The following is a 21,130-nucleotide window of genomic DNA, read 5'->3' on the forward strand; positions in this document are numbered from 1 at the left end:
CAATGGTTAATTCTAATCATAACCACTAGATGGCAGTATAACACCACAAATTTTATACAGTCTGTAGCTGGTTTGCTATCACAGTGAAGCTCACACGCTCCAGCTTTTCTATACATTCCTGCAGTTTGTTGTCACTCCGAGGGATTCGCAGGAGTCCCCCTCCTCCTCAACCTTTTGTAGCAACTGACATTCTCCAATTTCAACTCTTCCCCTCTTCAAGGATCTGGTCATGAAGCAACCTTACTCAGCTGTTTTTGAGATGCTCAGTATCTACCATCATAGTAACGTCCTGCTTCCCTGCATCACGCGTCCATTCATATGACTTATTCCTGTTCCCAGATTCGTGTTTCGTAATCTGGTGCTGCTCCTCCAATCCGACCAGCTTCATCAAAATCATAATTTCAACAACGTGAGCCGCTAGTCAGTCATGGAACCATGTCCTACGATTTATCAATGTTCCAGTCAATGTCCTCCTACCCCCAATAGACAATAAACTGCTCCCGACCAATCAACAGGCTTTGCAGACGCCTCGGAGCAATACATTCTTCATCCTCTCGGTTTCTGTAGTGGTCTCAGATCTCTGCAATCTTCAATTCTGCCCAAAAGCAGCCCCATCTCTGGCTCCATCTAAATCTGCCTTAACACTGAAAGACCAATATCTACTGCATTCAGCAGATCCCTACTCTCTGTAGCAGACCACTGCACTCTACTGATGGTAGTCGTCTTTTCTCTATTGCAGATCTTTGCTTCAGCAGATCTCTGCTCTCACAGCTGGGCCTCTGCACACTACTGACAGCACTCCATTGTTTTCTTCCTCAGACCTCTGCTCTGTTCAGCAGATCCCGCCCTCTACTGTTAATCGCTCCTCACTACAGCAGATCTCCACTCCCTCTTCAGATCAGCTCACTGCTGCAGCTGCAAAAGTCGCTCTAGTTTACTCTTTAAATCTGCAACTGCACTTCTCCAGAGCCTACAATGCTCCAGCCTTCCTCCAATACGCAGATCGTGGCAGCATTCCCACAATCAAGGCTAACGCTAATCCCCATCTAATCAAAACACAGGGCACTTCCTCAGCTATCCTATTCATATCTTCGCTCATCCTCCCAAATGCTACAGCATTAATACTTGGTTTGAGATGTGGTACAAGACTGGAAATCTGTCTTGATTATGAGCTAAGGATTTCCACTATTAAGAGAATAACTGGCGTTGCGAAACCCAAATTTCTGAATGTGAGTTTACCTTTTCCATTTCAAGCAGACATGATAGTAGCAAACCGCTGATCGATCCTGTATTAACTAACACATAGAAAGACGGCATCTCATCTCTGCCCTCATTTCTAGAATATAGGGTGCAAATGCGCCGTGCTTCCCCAGTAGACGATTTATATGTTCGTTCAGTCCAGCAGCCACCTCAGCCCTCAGTTCGAGCTCTCCTTCTGCCTCTATTTTTGTTATCCAAGTTCAGTCAATTGGTCCCATTTGCTTCCACAACCCCCATCCAGAATCCTCAGCTTCTACAGATGTTATTTGACTGAATCCAACTCTCAGTAACCTCCTTCAATCTGCTCAGCATTACATGTCTGCAGCCCTCCACCTTGTTCAAGAGCTCCTATTCTATAGCCTGCTCAGTGTCTTCAACCCTCCGTGCCCAGATTCGAATAATCATAGCCCTTCGATCAAATTCTGGCTCTCATCGTCCATGCTAGGGATTCTCTCCATCTTCCTCTAGTCTCTCCATATCAGCATTCCGCCTGACCCTCTGTGGGATTCTTAAGAGCTTCTCCCTGCCTCACCTTCCTGTCTGTCTATATCAACATACATTCTTCATTTGCTAATTTCCACTCTTCAGAAAAGCCGATTATCCCCCTACAATGATTTACCCATGGAGATCAGCTGCATCTCGGCCGCCTTCCATGCTTACTCCATCACTTGGCTGCATACCTCAAGACGGATCAATTCGGCGTGGTCAGTCCACTCACCTGTCAAGTCCCCAATCCCCTATTTCTTTTCAAGGTATCTCCCCAGCAGGAACCCCCACCCCACCACCCCCTCCTTCATTGATTCCTTTCACTCCTATCATCTCTCGTCTCGCCTTCGAGCAGACCTCCCTCCATTTTCATAGTTGCTGCTCCTTCTAAAAATGCTAGCATGCCCAGAGTGGGGGGCTACCTGTCTGCCAGGGCCGCTAGAGGTTTTCCCCTAATCAGCCTCAAGGGGTTTTTTCCTCTCCACTGAGCAGCAGGTATACACAGTCACATCCTACTAAATTACTAACCATCCTCCTAGTGTCAGTGAGGAGCCGCGGGTCCATCCTTTGGGGGCAAGTGATCTCACTTCCCCAACCTCAGGGCAGGCTTCAGCCTCCCTTGACCTTCAGGGGGGTTCTCCCCATGTGAGTCAGAGTTCTGTTCTTTCGCAGCTCCTGTGCTTATCTCGCCTCACTCAAGGCTCTGTTCTACTCTGTCTCAATTCAGGACGTGGCTACTCATGCTCGAGTGCCATACTAACCTCTATGCCTTGTTCTTATCTCAGGTCCCAGGCAGCGTGAAGTCTCGGCCAATTGGGGGTCTAATGAGTGCCCCGTTACAGAAGTCTCAGCCGCTGGGTACCTCTCCCTCTCTATCCCCTTTCGTGTCCTGGTCTTATGGGACCGTCATCCTCTGAGGGGCGGCTCCCCGAGTCATAACCCTCATATGTGTTTTCGGTTGCTGAGTCCTTCACCTCTGGGCTCGTGTCAGCATCGCCGCCCTCAGTCAGTGACCACTTTCTGTATCCTGTCTTCGGTTGCTGGGTCCTCTGCCCCTGGGCTCGTGTCGGCATCGCCACCCTCAGTCAGTGACCACCTTCTATCCTAGCTTCCATGTCCAGCTTTGCTGGACCGCTACTAGAGTGGGCCTTGCCCGCTCTTCTATCCTAGGTCCGGTCCTTTCTAGCTGGCACTCTGTCCTACTTACTGCTCCCTTCTGCTTCTTCTGCCCTATCCTAACACCCCCAGCTCACGCCCTGTGAAACAAGAATAAAAAGTGAAAAGGATATCAAGGTTAATATAAAATAAATGTCAATTTAAAATAATAACAGCATTATGAAAGTAAACGAATATTAAACTCGACCAAGCTATCAAAACAAACTAAAACTAAAATAAAACAAGTTCAAATTCAATATCAATTAAACAAGAATAAAAGTGAAAAGGATATTAGGGTTAATAAAATAATCAGGCTTGCTTATTTATAAACCTCTACATTATCCTTAACACTACTCAAAATCCAAACAGAAAATCCAACAACTTAAAATCAAAATAGCTCAAAACCATCAAATACAAACTACCTATAAAGTTATGAACTCAACCTACTATTATGCATAACCTAAAACATCATTCTTGAAAGCTATAAGTAATTCAAAACAATCCTATTAATTAAACTAAATATGAACTATTCAATAACCAATAAAGGCATATCATAAAATAATCGATATGAACAGATCAAAATGCAGTCGCTATAGAACAATAATATTACCAAGGCTCAACAGTAAGATAATGAATAAAAGTATTCGCTATATATGGCAACTTGTCATTTACTAGAACATTACAAGTGAACACAAATAACTCATTACCTCCGAACCAATATGAATAAGTAAAACACTCTTAATAAAAAATGAGGTGTTAACTAATTGCGGATAGCTTATACTACGACAATATCATATATACAACTTATACTAACATTTCTATGGGAAGCAAGATAAGTGGCAAGGAATAACATACATCACAGAGTAGCATTTACTTATAAAACTATAACAGTTTCATGTGGAAGAAATGTGGAAAAAATACAGTCAACTCAACAATAAGTTCCTGTGGAAGAAATAGGGACAAAAATGTATACAATTCAATTCAATTTATTTAACTTCACAAAAACCGTCTGAGGTAAGGCATAGAAACAATCGCTTCACAAAGCACTCCAGCTCTGCTTTCTCTCGTACTGCTGTCCTGTCTCTTCAGTGTCAGTGACTTTCCTGTGTTGCTACGCAATCGAATGCTAACCAATACATATGCACTCCACTGACAGCTAGGTAGTACTTATGTATTATGCAACTAGTGCACTAGCCATGAGGTCACACCAAGCGTGTCTGTTTACACAATATGAGGAAGATGAAATTCTCACTGACCTAGACGTGCTGCCACTATGACGTCTGTGGGTCAGAGTAAAATGAAGGATTTTATCTGTGCCTATGTCAATTCAAAGCAGATCAACTTAATATAACCGTGATCAGAAACATGTGTAAAGGTGTGAAATGTAATGTGCAAAATTGTAAGTTTTATCTCACCTGCTTCTGCTGGTTTAGATAGATGGGACAAGAGTGCATCTTGCAAAAAGTATTTACAAAAAGAATGACTCAAGTCTATGTGTTGGTTTAAAGTCAGATTCTTTGTTTTTAAATTGTGTTAAGTTTAGTAGTAAGTGTAGTAATAAAGCGATTACAAGTTAAAATGATTATAGCGTACATAAATACATCATTCTTAGACAAACCTCTCCTATAATCTCATCGTATTCCAAGATACCTCTTAAATGCAAATATACTTTTTAGGAGAAGAATAAATCCCAATTACTAGTATGTTAATAGATCAGTCCTAATCATTAAATAACAAACATAAGAATGTTTGCTAGAATTAAATGTTCTGTTCAAAATTGAACCCTTTAAATATATATAGGAATATATAGATATGTTTGCATTCAAACAGTTTTCTCAGAAATATCAATGCATTAATTACCAGGCCATCTGTAAATGAACAGTAAGAAAAATAACAAAGCATTACAATTATACTACAAACAAGCTACATGGGATTGCTCAGCTACATTTACCAATCAGAAGAATTGACGAAGATGCTTGAAGGTGAGCCGAGTCTCCCAGGAAAGTTCTTAGCCTGATGCACAAACGCGCCATAGATTCACCAGAATCCTTGCATGTGTACGTTACCTATCTAGGTGTGTCTGTGTCCATCTAAAATGTCCCTATCTAAAATGTACCTTTCTAAGTGTGTGTCCCCCTATCTAAAATGAATGGTCTGTAGTCATGATTGCGTGTGCATCCCTACAAGTGCTATTTCCTTTTAAATGAACACTGTCTTGCTTGTGTTTCGTGTCCATATTTATCCTGTGTTCCATAGCAGATCCTTGGACCTGCAATCAATGTCCAGTTTCCCTTTTTTGTAGGTGCGTGACAAAAAATGCTCTCTTGAGAAAGTTTGTGGTTTTCTGGTTTTTGCTGATAAGTAAGTTTTTTATAAAGTTAAATCCATTATTACGCTATTTTCCAAATGCACGTTGCTTGTAAACCTGCAAGCAACAGATGTTTCCTGAGTGTCTTAATTGTGTTTCATAACTTCTTTTAGTCCAAAACTGAGTCACCATTTCAATGTGTAAGTTCAAACTGTGTGTGTTAAGTCCAAATTTGGTTTTGTCTCGTTTGCAACATTCTGTTCTGTTTTTCTATTAGTATCTACGTTTTATTCTGCATACCATTTTTTTAAATATTATTTTTCTTTATGAGAGGTGCGTGGTTTTGGTGTAATACCAATTCACATGGCATTCTCTACTTTTTCATCCAGCAGTCTCTATAAAGACAGATTCACATCAGTCTCGGGTGCAGAACGTCTCTTTGCTAGTCCACTTTCTTTTCTTTGTGAATGCATCTGCATACTCTTTCTTGTCCATGCTTTATAATGAACTCCTTTTCCTTGACTTATATGTTTCCTCTCTTCTCTGATTCTCAACTTTTACAAGGTTGTAGGTTCCAAGCCAAGAATGGAAACTTTACATGTAGTCCTTTTTGCAGGGCAGTACTATAAGTTCTTTATTGCAATACACTTTTTAAATTTCCTAGCTGCGCTCCTTGAAGTAAGGGCAACTTGATATATTGCTTGTCCTTTCTCTTAAAACATCAAGGTCCAATACTGGATAGGGCTCAGCTCTCTGCTATTGCAATGCTTGTTCTATTTTCCATCCCTGTTTCTGGGGAAAGTGAATGACGTGCACAGGGGTTAAGTCCTGTAATGAAATGCTAATGCCAGCAAGTATGGTGTGGTATTTTACCTACTCCACACTGGTGATTGAATAGATAGGCAATTAGTGTCTGTGTCTCCCATAGTTTTAATACCACAGTTACCCCTTGTCTGCTTTTTAATTCAGCTTGTTTAAACATCTGATTTCATCATAGGACAAATAAGTTACAGTCCTCAGCAATTCTTATTTCATGCATTTGTCCATGGTCTCAAAGTCTGTGTTTTAATTCAGTATTATAGTATTATAGTTCAAGTTTTTGAAAGTAGTATACTGATAGGGTAGGTCAGATCTGGGTTCATAACTAGAAACAGAGCCTATAGAAAGTCTACACCCCCTTGAACTTTTTTCACATTTTGTTTTATCAGTGCCTCAGTTTCATGCATTTAAATTAGTATTTTTTTCCATGAATCTACACACCATACTCCACAATGTTAAGGGAAAAAAAGTTTTTATTCAGAAAAACATTATATATTAAAAATTCAAAACCGAAAGATAATTGGATAAGTCTCAACGCCCCCAACCCCCCCCCCCCCCCCTCCATTAATACTGGATGGAAGCACCTTTGGCAGCAATTACAGCTGTGAGTCTGTTGGGATAGGTCTCCAGCAACTTTGCACACCTAGATTTGGCAATACTTGACCATTCTTCTTTACAAAACTATTCAAGCTCTGTCAAGTTCCTTGGGGAGCGTTGATGGACAGCAATCTTTAAGTCATCCCACAAATTTTCGATTAGATTTAGGTCAGGGCTCTGACTGGGCCACTCAAGGACATTTACCTTTTTGTTCCTTAGCCACTCCAGTGTAGCTTTGGCTGTGTGCTTTGGGTCATTGTCATACTGAAAGGTGAACTTCCGTCCCAGTTTCAGCTTTCTTGCAGCAGGTAGCAGGTTTTCCTCAAGGACTTCTCTGTACTTTGCTCCACATTTTCCCTTCTGTCCTGACAAGTGCCCCAGTCCCTGTCGATGAGAAACATCCCCATAACATGATTCTGCCACCATCATGCTTCACAGTAGAGATGATGTTCTTTGGATGATGCGCTGTGTTGGGTTTGCACCAAACATAACGCTTTGCATTTAGGCCAAAAAGTTCCATTTTAGTTCCTTCAGACCACAAAACATTTTACCGCATGGCTACAGAATCTCCTGAGTGTTTTTTGCATACTTTCAATGGGATTCAAGGTGGGCTTTCTTGAGTAATGGCTTCCTTCTTGCCACACTACCATACAGGCCAGATTTGTGGAGTGGATGGGATATTGTTGTCACATACACTTTGACCAGTCTTGGCCATAAAAGCTTGAAGCTCTTGCAAATCTGATCAGTCTCCTTCTTTCTCATCATCCAGTTTGGAGGGATGACCTGATCTAGGCAGGGCCTTGCTGGTGCCATGCACCTTCCACTTCTTAATAATAGTCTTGACCATGCTCCAAGGGATATTCAAGACCTTTGATATTTTTTTATACCCATACCTTGATCTGTGCCTTTCAACAACTTTGTCCCGGAGTTCTTTTGAAAGCGCCTTGGTGCTCATGGTTAAGTTTTTGCTTTGAAATGCACAACCCAGCAGAGGGAACCTACAGGACCTGCTGAATTTATCCTGAAATCATATGAATCACAACAATTTAACACAGGTGGAGGCCACTTAACTTGGTGTGTGATTTTGAAGGTGATTGGTTACACCTGAGCTAAATTGGGATTGGGGGGGGGGGGGGGGGGGGGGGGGGTAGACACTTATCCAACAAAGCTATTTCAGTTTTTATTTTTCATTAATTTTCTACAAATTTCTAGAACATTTTTTCAACTTGGAAGTGGTGGGGTAGGATGTGTAGATAAATGAAAAAAAAAAACACTGTTTGAATGCATTTTAATTCCAGGCTATAAGGCAACAAAAGGTGAAAATTTTGAAAGGGATGTAGACTTTCTATAGGCACTGTGTGTGTGTGTGTGTATATATATATATATATATATATATATATATATATATATATACACACACACACACACACACACACACACACACACACACACACACACACACACACACACAATTACAGGAACTTCATGGAAGTTACCAAATAAAAAATCACTGATATCCTAGTGATTCATGATGGAGGCAATGATTTAAGTAAATTGAAAAGTGTGGAATTAGTTAGAAAAAATGAAAATTTGTATGAGCTATTTCCATACGGGTGTGTTCGTCTACTGTTTGTTAGTGTCTGTTTCGTTTAGTGTTAATTCGTTTTGTTTGTCTGTTTATTTTGTTTCTGGTCTGACGTCACCCACTACAGCCGTCCTTGTGACAACCCATACATTTTACCACATTGTACCAAGTTTTTAATGAATTTGCAACAAAAGGGCCAAATTTGAAATTTAAGTTTGTCTTGGGGTTGCCAGTAAATAATAAGTCCTGTAGTCTATGTGGGTGAACTATAACTGCTTCCAAATTGCGGCAGGCAACCTTTGAGTCTATGTTGGTCCATGTTTTTAAGGCTCTAACTTGAAAAGCCCAATAGTATAGTTTAAGATCAGGAAGAGACAATCCACCATTGACCTTTGTGCGTTGAAGTACTGTTAGACGAATGCGAGGACGTTTTTCATTCTAAATAAATTTAGCTACAATAGAATTGGCTTCCTTAAAAAAAGTAGGATATGGGGATAGGGGTAACAAAGAAAATAAAAAAATTACTCTCTGTAATACGTTCATTTTAGTCGTGGCTATCCTGCCTTGTAAAGATAGATGCAAGGGAGACCATCGCTGCAGGTCTTATTTAATTTTGACGAATAAAGTAGTGTAATTAATTTTGTTTATATGTTGCAGAGAGGGTTGAATCTGTATTCCCAAATATGTAAATGTATTATCAGTTGGGATTGTAATATGGAGTACTGTATTCTTTGCAGCTAGATTTAGAGGCATTAAAATTGATTTAGCCCAATTAATTTTATAACCAGACATACTACCAAATTTAGTAAACAGTGCTAGACAGCGAGGAGTTGATTCTGAAACATTTGAAAGATATAAAAGAATGTCATCTGAGTAAAGAGAAATGTAATGTTTTGGGCCTGTGGTTGTTATTGGAGAGATATCTATATCTAACAGCTTGAGTTAGCGGTTCCAATGATACAGCAAACAGCAATGGGGAGAGAGGACATCCTTGACTTGTTCCCCGTTGAAGTTTAAAAGGGGAGGATTGACAGCTACCAGTCATCACAGATGCCAAAGAATTGTTATATAGTACTTGCACCATATGAATAAAACCTGGACCAAATCCAAAGCATTCCAAGACCAACCAGAGGTAGTCAACCACAAGACAAAAAATATCTGTATATTGGCTTATTAGTTTTTAACCTTATACACCTAGCCCTGAAAAAAAAACACTTTTCAGTATAGCACAAATGTAACCACATTAACAAATAATTTGTCAATAAGCAATGAGCAATCTGTAATGTCAGTGTTGTTAAACCTTAAGTCCCGGTTAACTTCAGACATCGCTTCACAGTTCAGATCCCTTTCTGAGTTGCGTCCATTGCTGAAATAGGACCCGCAGACTCCAAAGAGACCGCAAAATCTTCAATTTCCATAGGTGTTTTAAATAGCCAGTGTTTCCTCCCTTGAAACACCTTAACCAGAGCTGGATAAATCAGGAAAGACTTGATCCCCTTCTGAATCAGATGTTTCTTGGCTTGCGTATGTCCCGTCTCTTCTGAGCTGTGACATTGCTGTAATCTGGGAAAAAGCAAAGTGAACAGCCACGTGCTGCAGGGTGGAGCTGGTCCGAGCTCCAGCGAGAATGGCCTGGCGGTAGTTGTAACGCAGCAGCTTGAAAATTAAGGTGCGCAGCCTATTTCTACGGCCTTCCTTTCCGCCGTAGATGCGGTAGGCTCTTTCGATCTCAACAAATCTGCCCTCCAAAGCTTTTTCCATTTAGGAATCCAAATCCATTTAGGAAGATTGCGTTGGAGGAATTTGATAGGGTCATCCTTCTCTTCACACTCATCTAACCCAACAAGCCTTAGATTATTTTGCTGCTGTTTGTCCTTGTACTGGACCAGTTTCTACTGCAATCTGTCAACAGTGAGTCTGGTTTCAGCTGACTCCTGTTTGACCGCCTGAACAGTTACCTGCATATTGTCAAAATTAGAAGTAAATGTTTTCAAATCCTTTTCCAAGGATCCGAGCCTTATAAAATAACTGTCGGGTGGAAGGGAACAGCAGACTCAGGCATCCATTCCTGTTTGCAGGTCACGTGATCTTCCCCGTGAATACATCATTTGAGTATCAGTATCATAAAAAAAGTAAATCATAATGATCTAAGTCCCATGTGTGTACTGTGTGTGTGTCACATACAGTGACTGTCAGGCTCCTCCTTATATGATATTTGATACTCAAGAACTGTCAGAAAGACTGACAGCAGGGCTGATAAATGGTTTTGAGAATGGCCACCCCAAACCCTAGGATCTCAATCAAATTGAGCATGTAAGGATGAACTATGATGTGCAATACACTGTGGGCTAGATTCTCAGTTATTTACTCCACATTGTCAAAATTTTAAGCACCACGGTGACTTCAAAAGGCCTCTCAAAATGTCTTTTCTCCAAGTTCAGCTGGTATACCAGTGTAACCATTAACCTGCCCCCCTGAAACATTCTGCCGCTCGTGTGTAAGGATAATGAAGGATTCAACAAATTGTACAAGTACAAGATATACAAGGAACTGAGTGGGCTGTGGGGACCTGACTGACCTTGGTTGAAACACTGACCTTGCTTGACACAAAGAAACTAAGCTAGCAAATACAAGGTTTCGCTTCATACACACATTTAGGCAAGATGTATACAACAGAAATTTGAGCATTCAAGATTTCCACGAACACACAGCAGCGCTCTGTCCGATACCCTCATTATTGTGTTACTATGACTAAGCTGTATAAGTGGGACAGTGGCTTTAATAAATATATCAGTAACAGATACATCATATAGCAGCTGTGCTATTTCTTACATTGACTGGGGGCTGACTGGGAGTGTTGCAGAGGGACAGTCAACAGGATGTGATATAAATGTATTTTAAACTAGGTGACACGGAGCTAGAACTGATTTTTCACTTCCGTACAATTTTTTCTCTTTAAGTTGCTTCCTTTTTGTTTTAGAATTTCTAATTCTTTACAAAAAAAATCTGAAAGTGTCTGTGCTGGTGATGATTTAGGACTAAATAGCTTTCAGAATCTAGCCCGATATGTGTAATTAACAAACTCACACTGGAAAAGCTATTTCTGTAATCTGCATACAGTTAGCTCTTCTGCATTATCTGTAGAAGCTGTTCTTAGCAACACTCATTATTTCACAGTTTCTATTACTACTGATGAGAGCTTTAGGCCTGCACAATTATTATTTAAAAAATACAGCAGGTTAGGACCTTCTCTAACCACATCCCTCATTCAATCTGGACTGTGTAGGATTTTCAATTTACATTCAAATGAAAGCTCCACCTGCTTTTGTGAAAATGTTCTTTTGGAATATAAAAGGGTATTAAGTGTGCCATTAAAAGATATGAAATGATAATGCATGTAAAGAGTATGAATACTAACCATCCCGGGGAACTATTAGAATCTATGAAGCCATATGATATCTTTAGTTTTCATAATGAGGTGGCAGACTTCAATTTGGCACCACGGCACATATTTTAAATTGATCAAAATGACTGTGGTGCTTAAAAGAGGGTGGCCTTTATACGAGGGCAACCTTTATTAAAAATACTACGATTTTCAAACGCTGCAATATTTTATTACATGATTTATGACATTTTAGAAGTATCGCGGTTGCTTATTCTGCAATACAGTAGCCTACCTGTATGTAGCAGCGTGTGTGGCTAACCTACTTTGACTACAGCACATGTATTGATGACAGTTACCGAGAGCCTATTAGGTGTGAATTAAAGGTCAAGGGAGCACTGTACCAGCGAATCAGGAGTGTGTATTGGTTGTTAAGGGGCTGGGCAATGCTGGCATGCCAGTTAAGTCCAGAGTGTGACGTAGACGTTTTTCTGCATCAAAAATTGAGTATCAGTTTGCTTGTTCGTAATTTCTCTGCAAGATAAACCAAAACTAACTCTTCTCATAGATAGTAAGCACATTGTTTTTATTTGTACGGGATTGAGTACGGGAATTATGACTGAACTAAAAACAAAACAGCAAAACCACCTATAGAACTTCAGAAGGACTGCTGTTCTGTATGTAGTTTATCTTGCATTTTCTTTCAGAACTGTACTACCATAAAATAAAATGTGCTTACTATGTTTGTACATTAGTTTGTAATTTACATGCTAGATTGAGACTCCCATACATAGCCAGTGTTATGTGTTTATTTGATTACTGTGTGTTGTTTTTTTTAGTAGGGGAAAAAAAAAAACCTTAATGTTTCTTTATTTACAGCGGCGTTTATTCGAGGGCGGCCTCTATTATAAAGCTGATATATGACTGTGGCGCCAATACGAGGGCATCTTTAATTTGAGGGCAGCGCCAAATTGAAGTAATACAGTAAATTCATTGTTCGGGTCTGGCTGTATTATTTGTAGTAGTCCTGGAAGACAAATGCCTGGTGTTGAGTGGTACTGTTCTGAAATGGACTGCCTGCTGTCTGGCTACACATACACTGCTGTTACCATGCAGATGTGACACTCAGACTAGCATGCTTCTAGCGGCCCGGCAGGGGCTATGCAGAAGAACAAATGCAGTCTAAATAAGATGCTTGAGCAGAGGCTTAGCCTCATATGATCAGCACAGTCACTGTCAGCTTACCTTGGACAGTGTTATATATTTCTGGTTTGAGGGTGTGTGTTTTTCCTTGACAATTTGGAGTAATGGATTTGAGAATCTATCTCAATTGTTTATTTAAAATAATGATATTTGTGTTTTAACAACATTACATCTATAGAAACCACTTACTGTGTCTTGTTTTCCATCCATATAAATAGCATTTTAAGAACAAACCATGAGGTATCAAATACATGATTAAAAAAAAATTATGTGCCAACTAGTCAACCTATTCAACTGTCTTTACTTTGACTATTCATCAAATTCATAGTCGTTTTACCCCTACATCTTGCATAGCTCTTTCTAAAGACAATCAGGTTCTCTCCCTCAGGGACTGCAGCTTGATCCGCAGTTAGCTTATAGAAGACCTGTGCTGATCCCTCTAACGATGCTGTGAGATCGAGAAAAGACAGCTGCTTTTGGGGATTTCTGTGAACAACTGTGAGGAAATTGCTTGTAATTGTGCTTTACTCCATTAGGTCTCAGTTGTATTAGAAGGAAAGCCCTAACTATATCAAACTCACTAACACAACATGGAAGACTGAGTTATGCAGGATCTCAAACAGTAAAGGATTTCAATCAGTGTCTTTAAAGACACATCTCTATGATTGCAGTGAATGTACAGTCCTCAAACACTGTTATCTGGTAGTACATCAAGTTAAAGAAATACCTGTTTGCAAGCCATGCTTTAAGGTAGTGCTGCCTTCCCTTTTCCAAAATATATTCTTTCCTGTCCAATCAGCTACTTCCCCTAGTGACTGACATTATTTTATCCAGTAACATGCAGTTACCCAGAAGACAATGTGGAGGTTACAAGGCAAATGAAGTACAACATATTTCCTGTGAGGAAGGCATTGAAACCGGGGCATTAAACATAATGTAGATGTGTTTTAAAAATGAAATGAAAATGAGACATATGTAGCTAATGGGAGTACAAAACAGATGTATGGAATTATTCTGTAAACTACAATTACTTTAAATTAAGTGAAAATCCCTGGAAAACAGGGTGGTTGGCTAACCTGCAAGAACTGTGGGAATGAACAGCCCTGGAACTCCCTGGTTCTTGTTTGCTCCCGATTATTTAGTGACATCTTGTTTTAGTCTTGTTGCCTGTCTTTTCTGCTTGTGGCAGGGCAGAAGAGCCATGGCATGGCATGGTGTTTGTTTATGTAAAAACTAATGGATTGTGTTGCTAATTAATAATAATAATAATAATAATAATAATAATAATAATAATAATAATAATAATAGTGCATAATGATTTTAAAAAGAATTGGTTATTGTTATTAATGTATTATTTGGAGGTGCATTTAAAATAATGATTTGTGGGTGTTGAAGGAGAGAGCGAGAACGATGGGAGAACAAAACAGAAAGTACAAAGTAAACAATTGCTACTCGTGCTGGAAGGATCAGCACTGTACTTGTTTTGGTGAAGGTATTTTTGTTGTGGTAAGAGACATCTTTTGTCAAAACTTTTTATTTTGCTCTGTGAGCAGAGTGTTTGTATATCCATTTTATTTTTTGATGTAAATTAATAAATATGTGCACCAGAGCTTTCAACCCATAGTACCTGTGTGTGTGTGTCAGCTGCCTGGTCTAGGTACATCACCACCCAGCCATCCTGTTGCACTGATGTATAATTATATAAACTCCTATAGAGATGTCAGGATCCCTTCAAGCAATACACTTACATTTCTAAGGTGTTAAATTAAACTCTTGTTTCTGAGACTGTACAGACAGTATTTCAGACTACAAACAGAATATGGTTTTGAAATGCCACATACTGTTTGTAAAGATTAATGATTGTTTTAAAATACAGATTCTAACTAAAATCACTTTTTTAAAACACCAGCACTTTTAAAAAATGAGAAAGTTATTAAAAGTGTCGCACTAACCCACACTTTCTTCTAAAAGGCCGTAAGAAGGAAAAAAGACAGCATCTTTGACAACTTCTAAGTTGAATTTGGGTGTAAGAGACCAAAACATGTTTCAAACTGTGATAACTGCAAGTAAGACATAATTAACCTAAACTATTAAAAAAAAAAAAAAAAAAAAAACTTTTAAAGCTATATCAGCAAAAGATTAATAACCAAGCGAAAAACATACAAAGATGGTGGCGTAAATGTCATCATTTCTTGCCAGGAAGTAGCTTACCCTGAAATTATTTTTCTAATGTATCTTAACTACTTACCCAGTAAATTAAAGGCAGCAAATGTTTTACTTCTGTTTAATGTAAATGATGAGAAAATAAAAAGTTGACAGTGCTGTAAAGGCACTAGATTAGTTTATTGATTATAGTGAGGTGAAATGAACAGGTCATCATACATCTGCCAAAGTCGTACAATGTCTGATTTCAGGGTTGTTTTACTCAGTTAAATAATTGGCCTAATTCATTAATTAATTACACAGTGTGGGGATATGGTTTTTAGTTGCTTTTCCTTTACTTGAAAAAAACTTACAGAAGAGAATTGAAAAATACAGGTACAATTCCAGTGTATTAACACAAAGAAATAGTAGGACAGGCAATAGCAGACTACACCATTAAACACAACAGATTTGTGCAATGATAGCACACTGGGACTGATGTATCATGGGTTGATGTATCATGCAATGGATTGTGTATTCATTCAAAGCACTGTAAAACCCATTTGTACATCAAAACATCTTAACATTGTGTAACCATTCCACAAGTGTTGATTATTGAAATTCATGTGATAACAGCAGGTATGGAGATTGTTCTCAAATACTAGTTACACAGTTATATAAAAGAGTTTAATGTTTAGATGCAAAACTCTCAGAGCAAGACCCTTTAAATACCTGGCTTCTGAGTTCCATGAGCAATACACACACACCCTAAACAAGGTTTCTATCTATCTAGTGGGTCATATTTAGACAAAATCTGTTATACCGCTTGTGTTGGAGTGTCCCGCCCCTTTGTGTTTATTAGGGTTTTATGTTGTATGTAGTGTGTTAATGTTCGTGATTATGTATAAAATACACTGGATATAAATATGGGTTATGAGCATGAGTGTTATAAAGTGTAATTTGTATTTAGACATGAGGATGGCACAACTCACGCCACGTGCATATTTAAGTGGGTATTGATAAGTGATCACAGGAGTACAGATTAGTTCACATGCTGGCATTCAAGTGAATAATTAATTGGTAATTGAATCCCAGCACAACTGTATATATAGATGCATGAAGCACTCACTCTGGGTTGTGTGTTCGGGAAGTGGAGAACGGGTGAGAGGAGAGAGAGGAGTTTAGTTAAAATAATAACAATTGCTACAGTGTGCTGGAAGTGCCAGCACGGTTCTTGTTTAGTGTTCGTCCACTTGTTTGTCTGTCTCTTTAGTGTTAGTACTTACAGCATTTTTATTTTCTGTTTGTTCATTTATTAAATGCTGAGCGCAAGCAAGCACTCAGCTTCACCAAACTCCCAAGTCTCTGTCTTGTGTATTGTTATTCCGGGTCTGATGTCACCACTACAGTCATCCTGGTCACATATGGTGTCTGAAGAGGGATAAACCCAGCCTTCACAAGTCAGATCAGGGAAGGACAGCGTTTTTTTTGTGTTTTTCAAGCATCAGCAGCAGCACAGGGTCGGTCGCAAGTCCTGCGCTGTCTCTACCACGCTGGACGCCTGCCTCACCTGCCTGAAAGGTAAGGAATGGTGCTTTGCCGTTGGCAAGGTTGGGCACATAGCACCTAACCAACCTCCTCCATTGCCAGAGACAGAGGAGCCTGAATGCCCTATGCCTGAGTGGGAGGAGCCTGTGCATCCAGTGCCCAGAAGGGGGGAGCATGTGCATCCAGCGCCCAGAAGCGGGGAGCTGCTCCCAACTCCACCAGCAGTGGGAGAATGCCTGCTGCTTTCACCTCCACCACCATCATCCGAGGGAGAGGAGCAGGAGCTGCCTCTTTGTCCTCCGAGGTTGACTGGTCCACTCTCCTCTGAGGGGCTTTGGGACTGGCTGACGGAGCCTGAGAGGGATATCGAGGAGGCCCTCCCTCCTGTGATCAACCTCCTGTGGGCCAGAGATAGGGAGTGCTGGAAGGCCTGGTAACAGCAACCACACCCAGCATCCCTCCCAGACATCGCAGCCATGGGGCTCAACTACCTTGCTACGGATATGGGAGGGGCCCCACTACTGTTTCCAGCACCAGTGGGAGAAGCCCCGCTATCTCCAGGGCAAGAGGGGGAAGCCCCGCTATCTCCAGTGCAAGAGGGGGAAGCCCCGCTATCTCCAGTGCAAGAGGGGGAAGCCCCGCTATCTCCAGTGCAAGAGGGGGAAGCCCCGCTATCTCCAGTGCAAGAGGGGGAAGCCACGCTATCTCCAGTGCAAGAGGGAGAAGCCCCGCTATCTCCAGTGCAAGAGGGGGAAGCCCCGCTATCTCCAGTGCAAGAGGGAGAAGCCCCGCTATCTCCAGTGCAAGAGGGGGAAGCCCCGCTACCTCCAGTGCAAGAGGGGGAAGCCCCGCTACCTCCAGTGCAAGAGGGGGAAGCCCCGCTACCTCCAGTGCAAGAGGGGGAAGCCCCGCTACCTCCAGTGCAAGAAAGGGAAGCCCCGCTACCTCCAGTGCAAGAGGGGGAAGCCCCGCTACCTCCAGTGCAAGAGGGAGAAACCCCGCTATCTCCAGTCCAAGAGGGGGAAGCCCTGCTATCTCCAGTGCCAAAGGGAGAGGAGCTATTGCTGCCATCTCCAGCATCAGGGAGAGGAGCCATTGCTGCCATCTCCACCAGCAGAGGGAGAATGCCTGCTGACTTCACCTCCACAGCCTGAGGAGCAAGAGCACGAACGTCCACAGCCCAAGAGGAAAAGTGCCTTCTGTTCCCACCTCCACCAGCAGAAAGTGAAAGTGGCCATTGAGGCCAGGTGTGCTGCACACAAAGGGGGGGGGGGATGTCCCGCCCCTTTGTGTTTATTAGTGTTTTATGTTGTATGTAGTGTGTTAATGTTGGTGTTTATTTATAAAATAGACGGGATATAAATATGGGTTATGAGCACGAGTGTTATAAAGTGCAATTTGTATTTAGACACGAGGATGGCACAACTCACGCCACATGCATATTTAAGTGGGTATTGATAAGTTAGCACGGGAATACACAGATTAGTTCACGTGCTGGGATTCAGGTGAATAATGCATTGGTAACTGAATCCCAGCATAACTGTATATATAGGTGCACGAAGCACTCACTCGGGATTGGAAGTGCCAGCAAGGTATTTGTTTAATGTTTGTCCACTCGTTTGTCTGTCAGTTTAGTGTTAGTACGTTTTATCTGTCTGTTTATCTGTTTATCAATTTGTGTGGCTTTTTAATTAGCATGAGCAGGCAATTTCCCCCCATTTTTAGTCGTACCTTGTTTTGGCCACTCACTTCCTATATAGTATGAAGATTAATGCGCACTACCTCACATTTCCACGACAATGGAGAGAGAATCTGGAGTTTCCTTGAGCTTTCCTTTGCTTAGCTACTCATAATAGGTTATACTGTCTAACCATCTGATATACTCTTAATGCATATTTAGAACCAGACAAAAAGAAAAAGCAAATGTGTATGTTTTACAACAGAGATCTGTGCAAATTCAATGCGCTCTTTGGGAAAAGACAAAGCAATTTAAAAAATAAATAAACATGCTAATTAGGTTAATTAAACAAGACTTTTCCCACAGCTCTAAAAAATGCACACATTTAAATGCAAGCAGTGTCATTAAAGTTGAAGATAGTACAGGGGTAATGGGTTAACAAGTATTTATAACTGCAGGCAAATATGGTCCTCTAAATTGTTTTACATGGTCTTAAACTCCCAAATTAACTTATTCCCCCCAGTTGTAGTTTTAATACCTAACTAAAAATGTAAACCCCACTAGGGGGGTTTCCCCTTTAGCGAAACTGTAGCTGTCTGCCTTTAGTGCAGAAGTTCTCAAACTTTGTCTTGAGGACCCCCTGTGTCTGCTGGTTTTCATTCCAACCGAGTTCTCAATTACTTCACTATACCCTTAACTGAACTAATAATTTGCTTAATTAGTAAATTTTCCATGTTTTCAGCTCTTAAACAGTTGCATTTCACTACTTATCAAATGTTATAGCTAACTTGAAATATGCAACCGTTCAGAACCTGAAAACAAGTTAAAGGAAAATTCTAATTAAGCAAATTATTAGTTCAATTAAGGGTCTAGTTAAGTAACTGAGGTCTTGGCTGAAATGAAAACCATCAGACACAGGGGATCCCCAGGACCGAGTTTGAGAAGCCCTGTTTTAGCATCAGAGGTTCAATTCCAGACTGCGGAAAATGTAAAACTAAATAAATAAATAAAGCATTCCAGTGGTATTGCAACATCATTCATTCCACTGCACATTCTGTTAGTATTTCATTATCAGCTATTTTCTATTTAAAATTAACAAGCTGTTGCTGTATATAAACGTGGTATCAATCAATCTGAATTTCTAACGCAATGTTGATGCTGAATTAATAGAAACGCCTTCACTTTTCTGCAAAAACTTTGCAATGTGTGAGGCAGAGAACATGTCTAGTACAGATTTGCTTAACTAGTCACAACATGTAAAAGTCTCTGCATATGTAACTTTCTTGATCTCCATTTTTCTTTTGGCAGTGAAAGATGTTATCAATTGAAGCGCTGGTTTTCTGAACGTACCTGTCTTTTTGGATTTTTTGTGATCTCTCGTGCTATGCAACAAACATCATTCTTGCTCCCATGTCCCACCGTTAAATCCGTAATGCAACTTTTTTCAACGTTGTTTCGGATTATGTGAGAATATTTTATTTCACAAGCAATTTGTTGTTTTTTTTTTAACTGGAGGCGAAGCCATAGCTGGCCAAGTATGTGAGCTTGCCTCGCGCACTGAATGCATGCCTGCCACAGGGCTCCCCTGGGTCCTAAACCCTGCTAAGTACAGACAGGGAGTGTTGCAGTAACCACATAGCATACATGACTTGCAGAAATTAAAGGTTTGCTGACATAAAGGGGTTTAACAGTAGAATTTTGAACAAAATCCCAGAGAACATCTGCTTTGGTGGCTTGTTGGTTATTCGGCTATGCTCATTTTGTGAAATAACTATAGAACTCCATCAACATTCAAGGACTATCCTCTACATATCTATTAGAGAAGATAACATGTTTTATCACATTAATTTACTCCCACATGCTTAGGGCACTGTGACAGAGCATAGGCTTTGCACATGGGTGAACGTGTGTGGGTGATAGCTTAGTGGCTGGCTGCCATGTTGGTGAAAGCACAGCCAAGACCCAAGTTGGCCACTGTTTGCACAGCCACCTAGTATAATTGACTGGTGGTTTAATTAATTAACTGTGTGATTGAGAGTAAAAGTGATTTAATTTGTAGTCTCTTGCAAAAGTTCGATAAATAACAAAAAAAAAAAAAAAAACTTTTTGACTCCTGATACCACTGGTAATCTCTCATATAGTGAAATCAATTAATTAGTCTTCTTTATATTTTGCTTTTGTATGTACAGTGTATATCTTTTTTTTAGATTTAACATCACTTATACAATTCAGTTATATGATTAATAAAAGACTATGAGCTTTATAAAACACATTTATAATAAACATATGGAAACTGCAAAAAACACTCATTATCATACAACGATCATCATGACAGTAGAAATAGACATGTGACATGTGCTAGGAAATCCGGACTGTCCCTACTATATAGGGACTGTTGGCATGTATGCAATTGATCCAAACAGTGATGGACTCAAGCACCATGATTATTTTAATTTTTAATTGGGAGCAAACTAGTTTTTTTTTTGACAAACTTGGAAAGACAACTCAAAGACACACACAATGTCCCCTTCTTTGATGATAAAATCATAACATATACAGTCCGGCAATTCAAGATTACAATATTGCATTGTACTGAAGGGACATGCATTAATGAAATGACAGTACCAGTATAACTACACAAAGCATTTTATTTGCAAACAATATAACTATACAAAGCATTTTACTTGTAAACAATGCGTACAAATTGTCATAAAAAGTGTAATATTATTTGCAAAATGCCTTGTTAACCTAAAAATCTGATTGCAGGCTAAGGAAATCTTTTACAAATGGAAAAAAAATAAATGACACCTTCCAGACAAAAATATCTTCAGCCACCGATATAATAAGCAAAAAAAAATGACTTCCAGCTTTGCAAATTGTTAGAATATTACCAGTGTGCAACTCTCTCTTTTTTTTCTTTTGATAGCAGTTTTTGCATTCACAACTGAATAGCTGCCACCACCACCA

General features: G+C 40.1%; 1 long non-coding RNA gene across 1 annotated transcript in view; it reads right to left on the bottom strand.

Moving 5' to 3' along the window:
* Positions 1 to 19,707, bottom strand: part of LOC121296912 — a 43,622-nt gene extending 23,915 nt beyond the window's left edge. The window contains exon 1 of the long non-coding RNA XR_005947116.1: positions 19,514 to 19,707. This is a non-coding gene — a long non-coding RNA (uncharacterized LOC121296912). The remainder of the gene's footprint in view (positions 1 to 19,513) is intronic.
* Between the last annotated feature and the right edge of the window lie 1,423 nt (positions 19,708 to 21,130).

Source organism: Polyodon spathula, chromosome 22 (genome assembly GCF_017654505.1).
Source record: "Polyodon spathula isolate WHYD16114869_AA chromosome 22, ASM1765450v1, whole genome shotgun sequence".
NCBI classification, from domain to species: Eukaryota; Metazoa; Chordata; class Actinopteri; order Acipenseriformes; family Polyodontidae; genus Polyodon; species Polyodon spathula.